Source organism: Heterocephalus glaber, unplaced genomic scaffold, assembly GCF_053883595.1.
Source record: "Heterocephalus glaber isolate CG9 unplaced genomic scaffold, H.glaber_assembly_v1.0 deba00001429, whole genome shotgun sequence".
Lineage (NCBI taxonomy): Eukaryota > Metazoa > Chordata > Mammalia > Rodentia > Bathyergidae > Heterocephalus > Heterocephalus glaber.
Window position 1 is genome coordinate 24,256,182 of NW_028258294.1, and position 16,146 is coordinate 24,272,327.

A 16,146-nucleotide genomic window follows, 5' to 3' on the forward strand; every position below is an offset into this window, starting at 1 on the left:
TTTATAGCATGGCTATTGGACTTTGTAGGAATTTGATGGTTTGAATAATCAAGAAATATGCTTTATTCTCCTAGTTTCAAAAATAGATAAACTTATATGCACAATAAAGAAGGCCATTTTTTCCCTATGGGGAGATAGTTACTTCCATTCACAATTGTAGGAAAACCCACCATCTCAGAACCATGACTTCAAGACCAGGAGTCTGGATCTGCTGTTGTTCCTCTACTGATAATTTTCACTTCTCCAACTGTGATTTTCTGCCAACCCATGTTCCAGCCTCCAGGACAGCCATACAGGATTGTCTGAAGATGTTACTATGTGGCAATTCCATATTTTAGAAATCTTGACTTAAATTCACATATTTTATCATTAACTTGTTAATCTTTTAATTGGATTATCACTATTTCAACTTTTCCCACTTCACAACAGAGCTCAGAAAAATAGATAATAAATAACTTCTCTCAAATTTATTCCTCACATCTTAGCCAAAGTACTAAAATTATCCTACTGACTTTATCTTATTGTAGAATTAACTTGGGCTTTACTTTAGTTTTTTTCTTGTCTGGTGTTTCTTCCTGTTCTATTTTTCTTTCACTTTTTTGATCTTCTTTAGAGCTTCATCTTTACTGTTTTCTTCTAGAATATTGTTCCATCTGTATTGGCAAATATCTCAGTTTCCCTTTCTGTAACCTTACCAGTAATATGTTTTTATAGTTATCACAATTAAGGTTCCATGATTCAGATCCACTGCACATAAAAGAAACAATATATGTCAAACAACCACCGTTGTTCATTATCCCTATGTTTCCTACCGCTTGGATGGCTATAGGAACTTGGTTCATATTGGCTGTGACCTATATAAGTTGTCAAGTTTCAGCACATCACTGACTCTTTATAAGCAATTTTTTTTGTACTCCTTTCCTCAGCAGGTTTAATTCCATTTCGCATTTTCATGCCAGGAGAAATAATTTTAATAAAATGTTGATGAGCAGCTTTTCAAGATCCATAGATACTTCCTGAAGAAACCAGTCAATAGTTCATTTCTTGGATTCCTCTGCTAAATCAAACTATCTCATGTTTCTCAAGTCCATCTTATAGGTGTTATTGGTCAGAGTGTTGCTAAATACAGAGATGAACTTGCTTAGTTCAACTTGCCTTACTTCTTGATGAATACACTGGTTTCCATTCTCTTTTTCCTTATCCACCTGAAGAATAGTGTTGGAGAGAAGGATTCCTGACCAGAGTGGCCCTGATAGATCTGATCACGGGTATATCATTTTTAAGTAAACCTTTTAAACAGCCAGAGTCACTTACTTCCACAATTTAGTTAGCCATACTTACAGCCAGTGTAAATAAATCACATTCCTGGAAATAGCAGCAAATGTTGCTGAATTTAGTTGGTAGCCATCACTTACCCTGGTCAGGTGTGAACTTAACAAGGTTACAACTAACAACAAAGGTTTTGGCATTCAATTAATGTACATATTTTATATTCTCGGTAGTACACAATAGTTTTTATTGTTCTAAATAAATACCCAACAACATGCAGTTTAATAGACTCTAAAACAAAAAGTGACAAATACACAATGCTTTCTCCTAAAATGTGACTGAAAATATACAATGTAGAAGTTATAGATGAAAGGAACTAGATTATGAACAATAGTCAAAGTGTTCTGTATTTTTATATAGATGCCTGAGATGGCATTTGTTGTGATCTAATCAATACTTTGTTACTTTTGAATAATGCCTTGTCTGCATTCAGAAATCTTCCAAATGGCATTGAGCCAAATTTAACTGCCAAACACCATAACCCTTAAATTGGGCACAGACTAGCTTATTTCATTGTTGTATTTTATTTTCCACTTACTTATATGAAAATACTCCATAATAGTTTGCATTAATAGTGATTTCCAAAATATATTTAATTTACTTTTTATAATAAAGGGCTATAAAATAATTTGAGAGAATGTTGATTTAAGTGAATGCTTTTATCATAATGAAACTAATGACAAAAGCAAAGCCCTTGGATGCCTGCCTGTAAAGTTTGTAAATTATATATTCCCCCTACCATTTTTCATGGGCTTCTCATGCATGACTAGTTATGTAAACAATGTTGAAAGTAAGGTATTATTTATGTCATTTATTGAGTAAGTGAACTTCAAATGCATCAAGATTTATTTATAAATATAATAATAAAAGTAAGTTAAGTCAAAAGATTTTCTACATCACCTATCAATCTTTACATGGATTTAAGAATATCAGAATAGATTCTCTAACCCTGAATATTAGCACTGTCTATAAAAATATAGCCCTTAGGGGCTGGGAATTTAGCTCAGTGGTTCTGGCGTCCGCCTCGCAAGCGCAAGGTCCTAAGTTCTATCCCCGGTACCAAAAAAAAAAAAAAAATATATATATATATATATAGCCCTTAAACCAATAAAAATACACTAAAACTCCACAAACAATCCAATTACTGCTTCTTCATATTGAAGAAGCAACTGCTATGTGCTGAAATCATAAGACATCTTTAATGAATAAATTTATTAGTTACCTATTATTTTGGTAATAAGAAATACTATGAAGTATAATAGAAAAAATAATCCAAGAAGCTTAGAATAGTGTTTTGAAAAAAAACATGAACATAAGAATACAAAAGAAGATAATGGACATTATAGGACCTGGTAGAAATGCCAAACAAGTATCAAAATAAATTATCTTTTAATAAACATTGATTCAGCAGATACTGAGACAAGCTTAAGTGATAGAGTATGGAAAAACTAGAATTTTGATCTTATAGACCTTACATTTTAATCAGGAAGGCAAAAAGATAAACAAATAGAGGAACCTGTATAGAAAGGTAATTTGAGATGGTTATAAGGGCTCTAACTACCAAGAATAACTAGACAATGTTAGATACAGAGGTCAGAGAAGGCTTCTTCAAGGAAGTGTTCTTTGGGCTGAGATCTGTTCAATCAGAACAAGTTAGCCAACTGAAGATTTAGGGGAATAGCAAGTAAAAGAGCAAACACAAAAATACAATGACAAGAGCAAGCTTGACATGTAGAAGAAAGGAAAGAAAGTGTGGTGGAGTGTTATGAGCAGGGAGACAAAGAGACAACATTAGAGAGGTAGCTGAAGTCAGAATATTAAGATCTTCAAAGCTTTGGTAAAGAGTTTGGACTCTATTATGTGCAACAGGAAGCCAAATGGAGCTTTAAGCAGGAGAATGAACTTATTCAATTTGTTCTGTTTTTTTTTTTTTTTTTGGTACCAGGGATCGAACTCAGGTCCTTGTGCTTGCAAGGCAGGCGCGGTGCCACGGAGATAAATCCCTACCCTCAATTTGTTTTGAAAAGGCTATAATGTTAAGTTTACACACAAGAAAAATAAGAATATGCCCATACAAAAACTTGTGTATGAATGTTCATAGCAGCATTATTTTTGAGAGCCAGAAGATGGAAACAACTCAAATGTCTGTCAACTGATGAATAAAAAAAAAGTAGTTTATCCATACAATGGCATATTGTTTGTCCATAAAACAAATGAAGTGCTGATACATGCTACAACATGGATAGAAGTGAAAACATTAAGTGAAAGAAATCAGTCTCAAAAGGCTACATATTGGATGATTCTATTTATATGCAATGTACAGAACAGGAAAATATACAAAAACTGAGAGCTCATTAATGGTTGCCTAAGACTGAAGGGGATAGGATGATTGGACAGGGTTCAAGATATCTTTTTGAAGTGTGAAAATACTTTAAAATTGAATGTGGTGGTGATTACATAACTCAGTGAATAGACTTATAGTCATTCAATTGTATACTTGTAAATACATAAATTATATGGCATGTGAATTATATCTCAATAAAGAGGTTATCAAAAGGGGATTATGATAAATGTTGTAAGAATTTTATAGTTTCCTTCTGAGTTGATGAAGAAAAGTTTAATGAAGAAGTCAGAATTTGAGTCAACATTGAGCAGGGAAAAGAAACCTTGCATTTGTGCAAAAGAAATATAAAAATTTATTACACTACTATAAGCAATGTTGAAATATAATGCATTATAAATTGCTAAATAATTTTCTGAGGGACATCTTTGTTCTGCAATAAATATGCTCAGGGAAAAATAGTATTAATGGTAAAATATATTTGAGAAATAGTAATACTATATTGCTTCTTAGAGATTCATAATATACTTTATCAGAATATTTAAAAGTTCTGAGAAATGTTGCAGCCACTGTGGCTTAGAATTAAAGGTGTCTGTTCACAAGAGGATTCAATACTGTCTCACTGAATAAAGTCTTCCCTCATCTCAGCATTAAGGTGACAGGAAGGCAGACCTCAAAGTGAACACAGAAAAGGAAGATTCAGTTAAAGAAAACCTCAAACATCCTGAATGTCTGAACTTATCAAAAAGATGAAAGCATCTCAACTGGTATGCTCTAAATGGGCAGACAGAAATCATAAATATACTAACACAGGAACATAATAAAATACTAAAGAGTCCCAATTAAATTTAAGCCCATGGATTTTATTTATGTAGTTGTTATTCAACAAATATTTAAGGAGTATTTACTGTGTGCCAGGAACTCCAGAAGTACTGGATGTACAGTAGGGAGCAAAACAGAAAAGAATTCCTTGCCCTCTTGGAGCCAATATGCTAATGGAGGAGTGAAAAATAGGAGTAAATCCTTAAATATGTTGCTTGATAAGGACAAAATAAAAAATTAAAAATATGTCAGAGGGATATGAAGAAAGTCAGGGTGATAGTGAGGTCAAAGGCCTTTGTAAAAACAATGATTTTGAGAAAAGACTTGAAAGAAGGGAGGAAGCCAGGAATGGAAGGAATGGTATGTGCAAATGCCCGAACTAGAGAATATGCCTGCTTTGTTCAAGGAAGTGCAGAGAACAGTATGACTAGAGTTAAGATAGTGAAGAAGAAATTAGTTGGAAACTAGGTCAGAGAGGTAATAGGACATCGGATCAAATGGAGACTTACAGGTCACAGTTAGGACTTTGCCTTTTTCTCTGGGTGAGCCGTGGGGAATTTTGAGCAAGAGAGCAACACGATTTAGCCTAGGTTTTCACAAGATCACTCTGCCTCCTGTGTAGAGAACTGACCGAAGGGGAACAAAAATTGACATTAAGGAGAATAACCACAGGCAGATCCAACAATCTGAGAAAGAGAGAGAGAGAGAGAAGAGAGAGAGAGAAGAGAGAAGAAGATGGAACCAGAGTGGTGGTAGTGGAGGTAGTAAAAAGTGATTGAATTCTGCCTATATTTTGAAGGTGGGGCTGATAGAACTTGTGAATAGATACAGGATAGCCATTCAAGACTGACACCAAGGTTTTGGCCTGAGAAAGAGAAGACTAAATTGCAATGAACTGAGCTAGAGAAGACTGAAGAGAACTGTTTGGAGGAGAGATTGGACATAAGCTCAAAGTGACAGATGTTCAAGCGAAGATGTCAAAGAAGTTGTTGGATACACAAGGCTGGAGTCCAGTGGAGAAGTTTGTACTTGACATACACATGTGGAGTCATCATCACTACAGATGTGGTATTTAAAGCCATGCAAACAAGTGACTTCACCTCAGAAGTGAGTGTAGATTAGAGAAAGATCTAAAGACTTAGATGGCTCCAAATATTGGAGGTCAGAGAAAAGAAGGAAACTTAGGACTGGTTGGAAAGGAATAAAGAAATCCCAACAACTGTGGAATCCTGGAGCCAAGGAAAAAGGAGTGAAGAGAGAGATCAATGTTAAATAGCACTCTGGGAGAGATGACTGGATTTAACACTGAAGCAATCTTTACAGCAATTTAGATGGAACGGTTGAAACGAAAACCTGGAGAATGGATTCATGAGCAAAAGGGAAGAGAAACATTGTAGACACCAAGCACAGATAACCTTTTCAAGGACTTCTGCAGGAGAGAGGTAGGGCAACAGATAATGAAGAGAGGTTTCTGTTTCTTCTCCCCCTACTTAAAAAAAAAGCAAGCAAGCAAAACAAAACAAAATAAAAAACATGCTAAAGAAGAAAATACTGGAAAAAAAAAAAAAAGGAAAACTGGGATACAGAAGAGAAAGTGCATAACTGCTGGGCTATCATGAGGGCCTTGGGCAGCCTTGAGTGAATGGCACTTGGTGCATTAATTTTAAAGCTGTACTATAGGATAGAATCATGTTGAGTCCATCCATAGCAACCTCTGTCAAATAAAATTGGGAAAAGAGATGGCATTGGAGAGGGCTGGTAATGCAGGTGGTAAAAGAATTTACTCAGATGGCGGGGGTGGGGGGAGGAAATGGGAAATAAAAAGAATTAAAATATGTCTGTGTACCAAGCCCCCACAATGGTTATCATTATGTACTGCAAATATGTACATAATTTTTTCTAAAAAAGAAATCATGATCAGAATAAGGAAAGACAAGAATTTATTTAGATCAGAGTACACTATCAGGAGGGACAGCAGGGGAGAAAAAGGGAGATATGCCCGTGGAAAGTGGGATGGTGTCTTTTTAAAGGGAAAAGTGTGGGCTGGAAGGAGGGAGTGACTTGGACTCAAGGACAGGGAAAGAAATGCTGGGGAGGATGGGACCATGCATTCTTTGCTTCCTTTGAGCTTGCCGTGTACATCATCCCTATGATAAAGTACAGGCCAGGGGTATCAGTCAATGAAACAGTCATGCTTGTTATACGAAGGAATGCCAGTGGCTGATTTGATGCAAGCTTCTGAAAGAGATCATCTTGAAGCAGAGTGTGTGACTCTGAAATAGTGCAGGATGGAGGCTGAACTGGCCTCTCTTCGTTTGCTTAACACTCCACAGGTAATCTTTGGATTTTGATTTAATTGTAAGAATATAGGACTTTACTATCTTGCACATTAACTGGTAAGATGAAGAAGACTCATTTTTGTATTTTGATTTCACTCTGAAAATTGATAATGGAAAGGATTTTGTATTATTCAATGTTAAGGGTTTTTAATATTGTTTACGTTTTAAAATTTGGACCAGTGCTATTAGACTCATTGTAATATTCACTGTTTAGCTATAATAGAAACTATATGGCTTATTTTTCCCAGAGCAGGCATAGCTCAGGGTTTAAGTTTCAAAGATTTAATTGATAAGTGCCTAAGTCCAAATTCTACCAGTCAATGGGTGAATATAATTTAGTATAAGCAATAGATTAGGGTGCAGTGTTTTGTGTAAGATATAGCACAATCATGACCCATTTGAGAGGTTTTTCAGAGCATAGGATCAACGGTTCACTGAAAGTCTGAAAGAGAGTATTCAAAGAACAAAATATCACTGTATGATTCTGGTGGTTTGCAGTATATATACACACAGGGTGACCCTGAGGGTGGTGGGTGATGAAGGGACAGCAGTTTCTTTTTTTTTTTTTTAACAGCTTTTAAAAAATTAAAAATATTTGTTTGGATTTTGCCAACCTTTTATTTATTCAACTATTACATTTTTATTAGTGCTGTACATATTTGCAGTATATAATGGATATACTTTTCATGAAGAGTTGGTATATGTACATAACACCATTAAGATGTAGTATCTATATTAAATAGTTTATTCAAAATGTAAAATTTACTAGTTTTTAGTATATTCAGAAAGTTGTGCAATCATCATCACAGTTTTAAGACATTTTTGCAATTCCCAAAAGAAACCTTCTACTCATTAGCAGTTGCTCCCTATTTTCCCCAACTCCTACCCCATCTCCCAGCCTTAGGCAACCACTAATCTACTTTCTATATCCATAGACCCATCTGTTCTGGATAGTTCATATGAATAGAATAATGCAATATGTTATCCTTAGGAACTACCTGTTTTTAGCATATTTTCAGTGGTGACTTCTTCAGGTTGGACACAGGCTGTCCTTATCGAGTGTTGATTTATTTCGTTGAGGGACAGTCACACTCATGGATGGCCAAAGGCCTGATTATTAAGCTGAGAGTGCAAAGGGACACAACTTCTCCCCAACTCCTCACATTTCCATAGATGGGAGGGAACATCACCCCAGAAGGTAAAAGTATAAGAAGAATACTGTAGAAATGTTAAACAATGTGGGAAGGATTGCTGTGAGCTTGTGGAAGGGAATGGCTCACACTTTTTAGATTATGAGGGCAGAACCTGGGACACAGAATCAGAGGCAGAAAATGGAAAATTGATTAAATTATAAAACATTACATATACTGTATACCCAAGGAATGTTTTGATGCTTGTACTTGCATGTTAAAAAGCACATTACCAGACAATGTTTATGTCATACAGTGCATATTTTGTTAATAACAAAATATTCCTAGCTGTGTTCTGGTCTCTGGTAAATATGTTCATGTTTAAAACTAATTCCTCCAGAAATTATTTCCTCCTTAGCTTCTATATTGTTTTTCTTGATGACTACGGAGTTGATAGAGTTTATTAAATTCAAGACAATTTCAACTCAACATAAAATACAAATAGAATTTCAATACAGCATTTACCTCATTTTTTGCTCTGGCTGAGGAGGTGCTATCCTAATTTCCAAAGGATTTTGAGGGCCTGGGATTTAGCCCAGTGGTTCTGATGCCTGCCTCCAGAGGATTTTGCTCCATAAAAGTTTGTTAATGAATCAGTTGTTTATAAAGATAAATATTCTTACATAAAAAGTATTTTATTTTATTTTCTTTTTTGTTAATTATATTGGTACATTTAAGGTAAACAATATAATGACATTCATCATTGGAAATTTGCACCTTTGCATAATCCATCTCGGTTCTTATTTTTTTCCCATTCCTCTGCCCTCCCTTCAACCCCTCCACCCCTTCCTATCTACAAAGACTTTGTTTCCATTTTTTCTTTTTCTCCTATTAATTCCATTCCCTTCTTTCTTTTCCCCTACCCCTCCTCTTTCCCCTTCCCCTTTGCCCCTTTTCTTCCTATTTCACATTATCTACTATACCTTTTAGTCCTTATTTACACTTTCAGTTTCTACAACTAGAGAAACTATTCACATGTGTGTCCTCTTTATTTCACTTAAGAGCATTGCCTCAATGTGCATCCATTTAGCTATAAATGTCTCTAGTTTCCAATTCTTTATGGCTGAATAATACTCCATTTTATATATTAAAAAACACATTTTCTTTTTTTAAGAAATTCTTTTATTGGTACATTTTAGGTATAAATACATTTACCTTCCTCATTGGGAACTTGTACCTTTACATGATATATCTTGGTTCTTATTTTTTCCCCATTCCTAGCCCTTCCTTCACCCCCTCCACCCTTCTCTATTTACAAAGACTTTGTTTCCATTTTTTCCATTTCTCATAATTTTTCCTTTCCCTTCTTTCCTTTCCCCTACCCCTTTCCCTTCCCCTACCCCTTTGGACCTTTTCTTCCTATTTTGCATTATCAATTATTCATTCTAATCATTGGTACATTTTAGGTATACAATATAATGACATTCATCATTGGAAATTTGCACCTTTACATAATCTCTCTTGGTTCGTATTTTTCCCCCTTCCTCTGCCCTCCCTTCAACCCCTCCATCCCTCCCTATTTACAAAGACTTTGTTTCCATTTCTCCATTTTCTCATATTAATTCCATTCCCTTCTTACCTTTCCATTACCCCTCCCACTTCCCCTTTGCCTTTGCCCCTTTTCTTCTTATTTCACATTATTATACCTTTTAGTCCTTATTTACACTTTCAGTTTCTCACACTAGAGAAACTATTTGGTAAAAAACACATTTTCTTTGTCCAGTCTCCAGTTGATGGGCAATTGGGTTGTTTCCAAGTTTTAGCTATCACGAATTGTGCTGCTATGAACATGGATGCACATATAGCACTGTGGCATGATTCTTTTATTTCTTTGGGGAAGATACCCAGCAGGGGAATAGCTGGGTCAAATGGGACTTCCAGACCTAGTTCTTTGAGGTATCTCCATACTGATTTCCACAGTGGTTGCGCCAGTCTACACTCCCACCAGCAGTGGAGTAGGGTTCCTCTTACCACACAGCCCCGCCAGCATTTGTTATTGGTTGATTTCATGATAGCGACCATTCTTTCTGGAGTGAGGTGGAATCTCAGCATTGTTTTCATTTGCATCTCTCCAATGACGAGTGATGTTGAACATTTTTTTATATGTTTATTTGCTATTTCTACTTCTTTGTCTGAGAAATGTCTGTTCATTTCAGATGCCCATTTTTGGATTGCATCATTAAATTTGGGAGGTCTGATTTTTAAAAGTTATTTATATATTCTAGATAGTAGACCTTTGTCTGAGGGACAGGTGGTGAAAATTTTTTCCCACATTGTGGGTTGTGTCTTCATACTGTTGGTGGTTTCTCTTGCTATGCAGAAGTTTTTAGTAAGAAGAGATCCCCCTTGTTGATTGTTTGTGCTAGTTCATGGACAACTGAGGTTTTGTTCATAAAATCTTTTCCTACACCAATGTCTTCAAGAGTTCTTCCTAACCTCTGTTCCAGGCAATTCAACATTTCTATTTTAATATTTAGATCCTTAATCCATTTTGATTTTAGTTTAGTGCATGGTAAGAGATATAGGTCTAGTTTTAACCTTTGGCAAATTGAAACCCAATTTTTCCAGCACCATTTATTAAAGAGGCTATCTTTCCTCCAGTGAGGGTGTTTGGCTCCTTTGTCAAAGATGAGGTGGCTGAGTGTGTCTGGAGTTGTTTCTGCATCTTCTAATCTGTTCCACTGGTCCTCAGGTCTGTTTCTTTGCCAGTACCATGCCATTTTTATCACAGTAGCTTTGTAGTATAGTTGCAGGTTGGGGATTGTGATACCCCCTACCTTGTCTTTATTGCCTAGTATTGCTTTTGCTATTCTGGGTCTCTTCTTGTTCCAAATGAATTTCTGGATTGTTTTCTCCATGTCTGTGGAGTATGCTGCTGGGATTTCAATTGGGATTGCATTGAATCTATATATCAGTTTTGGAAGTATGGCCATTTTCATTACGTTGATTCGTCCTACGCAGGACCAAGGGATGTCTTTCTATTTTCTGATATCACCTTCAATCTCTCTTTTCAGAGTACTATAGTTTTCAGAGTAGAGGTCTTTGATTTTTTTTTGTTACATTGATTCTTAGGTATTTCAATTTTTTTGGATGCTATTGTGAAAAGAATTGATTGCCCTATTTCTCTCTCAGTGAGTCTGTTTTTTGTGTACAGAAAAGCTATTGATTTTTGTGTGTTGACCTTATATGCAGCTGCTTTACTGAATTTGGTTATTAAGTCTAGAATACGTTTTGTGTAGTTTTTAGGGTCTTCTATATAGAGTATCATGTCATCTGCAAATAATGACAAGTTGACTTCTTCATTTCCTATCTTTATTCCTTTTATTTCTTTCTCTTGTCTAATCGCTGTGGCTAATATTTCCAAAACTATATTGAACAGGAGAGGTAATAGTGGACATCCTTATCTTGTTCCTGATTTTAATGTGAAGGATTTCAGGTTTTGGCCATTTAGTATGATATTGGCTGTTGGTTTTTCATAGATGGCTTTTATCAGATTGAGGTAGAGTCCATCTATTCCAATTTTTGTAGGTTTTTTTTTATCATAAATGCATGTTGGATTTTGTCAAATGCTTTTTCTGCATCTATTGAATGATAATATGGTTTTGTCTTTGGTGCTATTGATATAGTGTATTACATTGATTGATTTGCATATGTTGAACCATCCCTGCATCCCTGGGATGAATCCCACTTGGCCAGGGTGTATGATCTTCTTGATGATCTTCTGCATTCTGTTTGCCAGTATCTTAGTAAGGATTTGTGCATCTATGTTCATTAGTGAGATTGGCCTATAGTTCTCTTTTTCAGTTGGGTCTCTCTCTGCTTTGGGGATCAAGGTGATGCTTGCTTCCAGGAATGAATTTGGGAGTATTGCTTCCCTTTCAATTTCATTGAAGAGTTTAAACAGTAGTGGCAGTAGTTCCTCTCTAAATGTCTTGTAGAATTCAGCAGTGAAGCCATCAGGACCCAGGCTTTTCTTAGTTGATAAGTTTTTAATGTCATTTTCAATTTCATTGATTGATATCGGGTTGTTTAGAATTTTTAAGTCATCTTTGTTCAACTTTGGTAATTCATATGTATCTAGGAATCTGTCCATTTCTTCTGTGTTGTCCATCTTATTGGCGTATAGATTCTGGAAGTAGGTATTGATGATCCTCTGGATTTCTGCTGGATACATTGTAATTTCACCCTTTTCATTCCTCATTGCATGAATTTGGGCCTTTTCTTTCCTTTTTTTTGATAATGTTGGCTAAGGATTTGTCAATTTTGTTTATTCTTTCAAAGAACCAACTCTCAGCTTCATTGATTTTTTGTATTGTTGTCTTAGTCTCTATTGCATTGATTTCTGCCCTGATCTTTATAATTTCCTCCCTTCTATGGGGTTTGGGTTTGTCCTGCTCTTCTTTTTCTAGAAGCTTGAGGTTCAGCATCAGGTTGTATAATTGAGCTCACTCTGCTTTCCTAATATGAGTATTCACTGCTATGAATTTCCCTTGTAAGTCTGCTTTCATTGTGTCCCATAGAATCTGATATGTTGTATTGGGATTATCATTTAATTGAAGGAACTCTCTGATTTCTTCTTTAATTTCCTTTGTGACCCATTGGTTATTCAGAAGTGTGTTGTGCGGTTTCCATGTGTTTATAAAATTCTTGCAGTTTCTTTTGCTATTGATCTCCAATTTCATGGCACTATGGTTTGATAATATACAGGGGATAACTCCAATTCCTTTGCATTTACTTAAACATGTTCTATGATCGAGTATGTGGTACATTTTAGAGAATGACTCATATGCAGCTGAAAAGAATATGTATTCTGATTTTGTGGGGTGGAACACTCTGTAAACTTCTGTTAAGTTTATTTGTTCAAGAGTTTGATTGAGTTCTAGTATTTTGTTGTTTATTTTTTTGTCTAGTTGATCTATCTATTTGTGACAGTGGGGTATTGAGGTCCCCCACTGCTATTGTATTAGTGCATATTTGACTTTTCATGTCCGTTAGTAGTTGTTTTATATAGTTGGGCACACTAGTGTTTGGTGCATAGATATTTACGATTGTCATCTCTTCCTGTTGGATTCTTCCCTTTACAAGAAATAGTGTCCTTCTTTGTCTCTCTTCATCAGTGTTGGTTTGAAATCTACTTGATCTGCAAAGAGGATAGCTACTTCTGCTTTTTTTGGGGGGTTCCTGTTGCATGGAGTATTGTTTTACACCCTTTAACTTTCAGTCTATGAGTTTCTTATTGAATTAAGTGTGTTTCCTATATGCAGTATATTGTTAGATCTTGCTTCTTGACCCATTTTGTCAGTCTATTTCTTTTGGTTGGTGAATTGAGACCTTTAACATTGATGGTTATAACTGATATGTATTGATTTATCCTTGTCATGACTTTTTCTTTTTGTTGGATTCTCCCCCTTTGAGTTTAATTTCTTATTGTGCCCAATGGATTTATTCTGCTGGGCTTCCTGGGGTTGTGATCCTCGTTGTCTTTGCCTAGGATATTGTCTAAAATTTTTTGGAGTACTAGTTTGGTATTCATAAGGTTCCTCAGGTGCCCTTTGTCATGTAAGTATCTTATTTCTCCATCAACTTTGAAAGATAGTTTTGCAGGGTACATCAATCTGGGTTGGAGGTTATTTTCCTTTAGGGCTTGAAATACATCACTCCACGCTGTTTTTGCCTTGTGGGTTTGTGTTGAGAAGTCTGCTGTGATTCTGATGGGCTTTCCTTTGTATGTGATTTATTTCTTTTCTTTAACTGCTTGTAGAATTTTATTCTTCTGTTTGGTTTCTGGAATTTAACTAATATATGCCTATGTGTAGATTTTTTTTGATCATGGCTAGTTGAAGTTCTATGTACCTCACTTATCTCTACATAAAGTTCTTTCCCCCTATTTGGGAAGTATTCTGCCATCACTTCTGTGAACAGTTTTTGTATGTCATCTGCACTCTCTCCTGTTTCTTCCTGGACTCCAATCACTCTGATGTTATTCTTCTTTGCATCATCTAGCAGCTGCTGGATTGAATTCTCGTGGTCCCTTGCTATTTTTTTTTTTTTTTGGTACTGAGAATCAAACTTTGGTCCTTGCACTTGCACAGCAGGCAGTGAAACCACTGAGCTAAATCCCTGGCCCCTGATCCCTTACTATTTTTAAGAAATTTTTCTTTTCCTGGTCACTAATTGCAATCCCATCTTCTATATTTGAAATTCTATCCTTGCATTGGCTCATTCTGCTGTGTAAATTTTCAATGGAGTTTTTAATCTCCTGGAAATCTATTTGCATCTGTTTTATGGATTCCATTTGTTTCCTATGTTGGGATTCCATCATATTCATCAGCTTCTCTATTTTTTTATCTGTGTCCTCCCTAGATTTCTTAATCATATCTTCTACTATGGGCACAATCTCTGCTGTTATCTGAGAAATTATTTCTGATTTCATTTTTTCTAGTTCCCCTTTCGTTTCCAGTTCCGGGAGTCCAGGTGGTTGAGTATCAGATTGTTCCATCTCATTACCCTTTGGGATTCCCTTAGGTGATCTGGAAGTCTGGTTTTGGGAGTTATTTATGTGTCTTTTCATTTTAACAGATGCAGGCTGCTGTGTCTTTGTTGAGGCGACTTTTTGCTCACCCAGTGGTCTTGAATTCTCAGCAAACCACCAAGCAGCCTTTACTCTGCTGCTCACTAGTACATCAATTTCTGGGTTCTGAATGTTGGCCTTCTAGATCCCTGAGCTGACCTGCTGTCTGCATGGGCTTCTGGCTTGGGCCTGAGCACACTTGGGATGGTATCTAGGTGTGCCTCTCGCGGGGGCCCCTATGTAGCTCTTGTCTGGGAGGGCCTTTGGATGGGAGCTGTGCACCCCAGTTTCTGTTGTCTGCACAGGCTTTGGCCAGGGTCTCTTCACACTTATCAGTGGTATCGGGGCAAGCCTCTGGGTGTCGCTTGTGTGCTTGTACAGCTCCTTTCCAGGCAGGTTCTTGGGTGTGGCCGATGGTATAGTGAGCCTCTGACTGAATCTTGCATGCCCATGCAGCTCCTCTCTGGGCAGGCTCCTGGCCTCAAGAGTATTTTTATTACCTGTAGGTTTCCTAGGCAATCTTCAAAAATCTATTTATCCTACATTATAACTGTCTTAGTTTCTTTTCTTGTTGCTGAGACAAAATACATGATACCCATAGTTAAAGGAAGAAAGGTTTATTTGGCTGACAGTTTGTAGAGGTTTCAGTCCCTAGTTGGCTAGCTCCAAGGCAGGTTGGCATGGCAGAGAAGAAATGGTCCATGGCAAGTAGGCGAGGGGTAGTCAACAGTAAAGTAGCAACCAGCAAGCTACAATAGCAGTTTCTTTCTGCCCCTTTTATATTCTATCTAGGCTACCTGGCTTAGTGTGGTGCCAAACTGATCAGTGGACTAATTTAGTAATCACCCATCCTTAATCCCAGCATCAGGGATCCTAGATCCAGCCACCTCTGAAAAATCCCAATGTATGACTACATGAGGCTTTGGGGAGACATCTAGACACAAGCCATAACAATAACCTTTTGCTATAATTTAATATTAATATTAACAAATATGTCTGTTATCTCAATTTTATTCTAAATTACCCTGGATATTTCAGCTGATGTGAAAAGGAATTTAGGAAAGAAAGAAGGACGGGAAGGCAGACAGAAAGGAAAAAGTTAGGAAAAGACAAAATTATTGATGTTGAAACATAAAAGCTTTCAGGAGGATCTACAAATTTTTAGAACTAGTGTGAGTATTTAGTACGATTTTTGGACACAAGATCACCACATAAAAATCAACAGAAGCTCTTCACAACAGTGATAACTGTGTGAGTACCACAAGGCAGAGATTAAAAGTGAGCTCTGGAGCTAGAAATGGAATGAGGTTTTGATTCCAGCTGTATTTATTAGTCAGGTTTGGTAGTTGTTTGATTTCTAAGTTGGACATATTAGCTTCATTCCAACCATAATGGTTTGTGTTTTTGCTGAGGGAGTTATTAGCTCTCTCTCTCTCTCTCTTCTTCTTCTTCTTTTTAAAATCTCTGACCTTTTCTGTGTTCACTGGCTTTACATATATGCACAACTTATTTAATCCAGTTGTTACATGTGACTTTTTTTTTTTTGGTACCGGG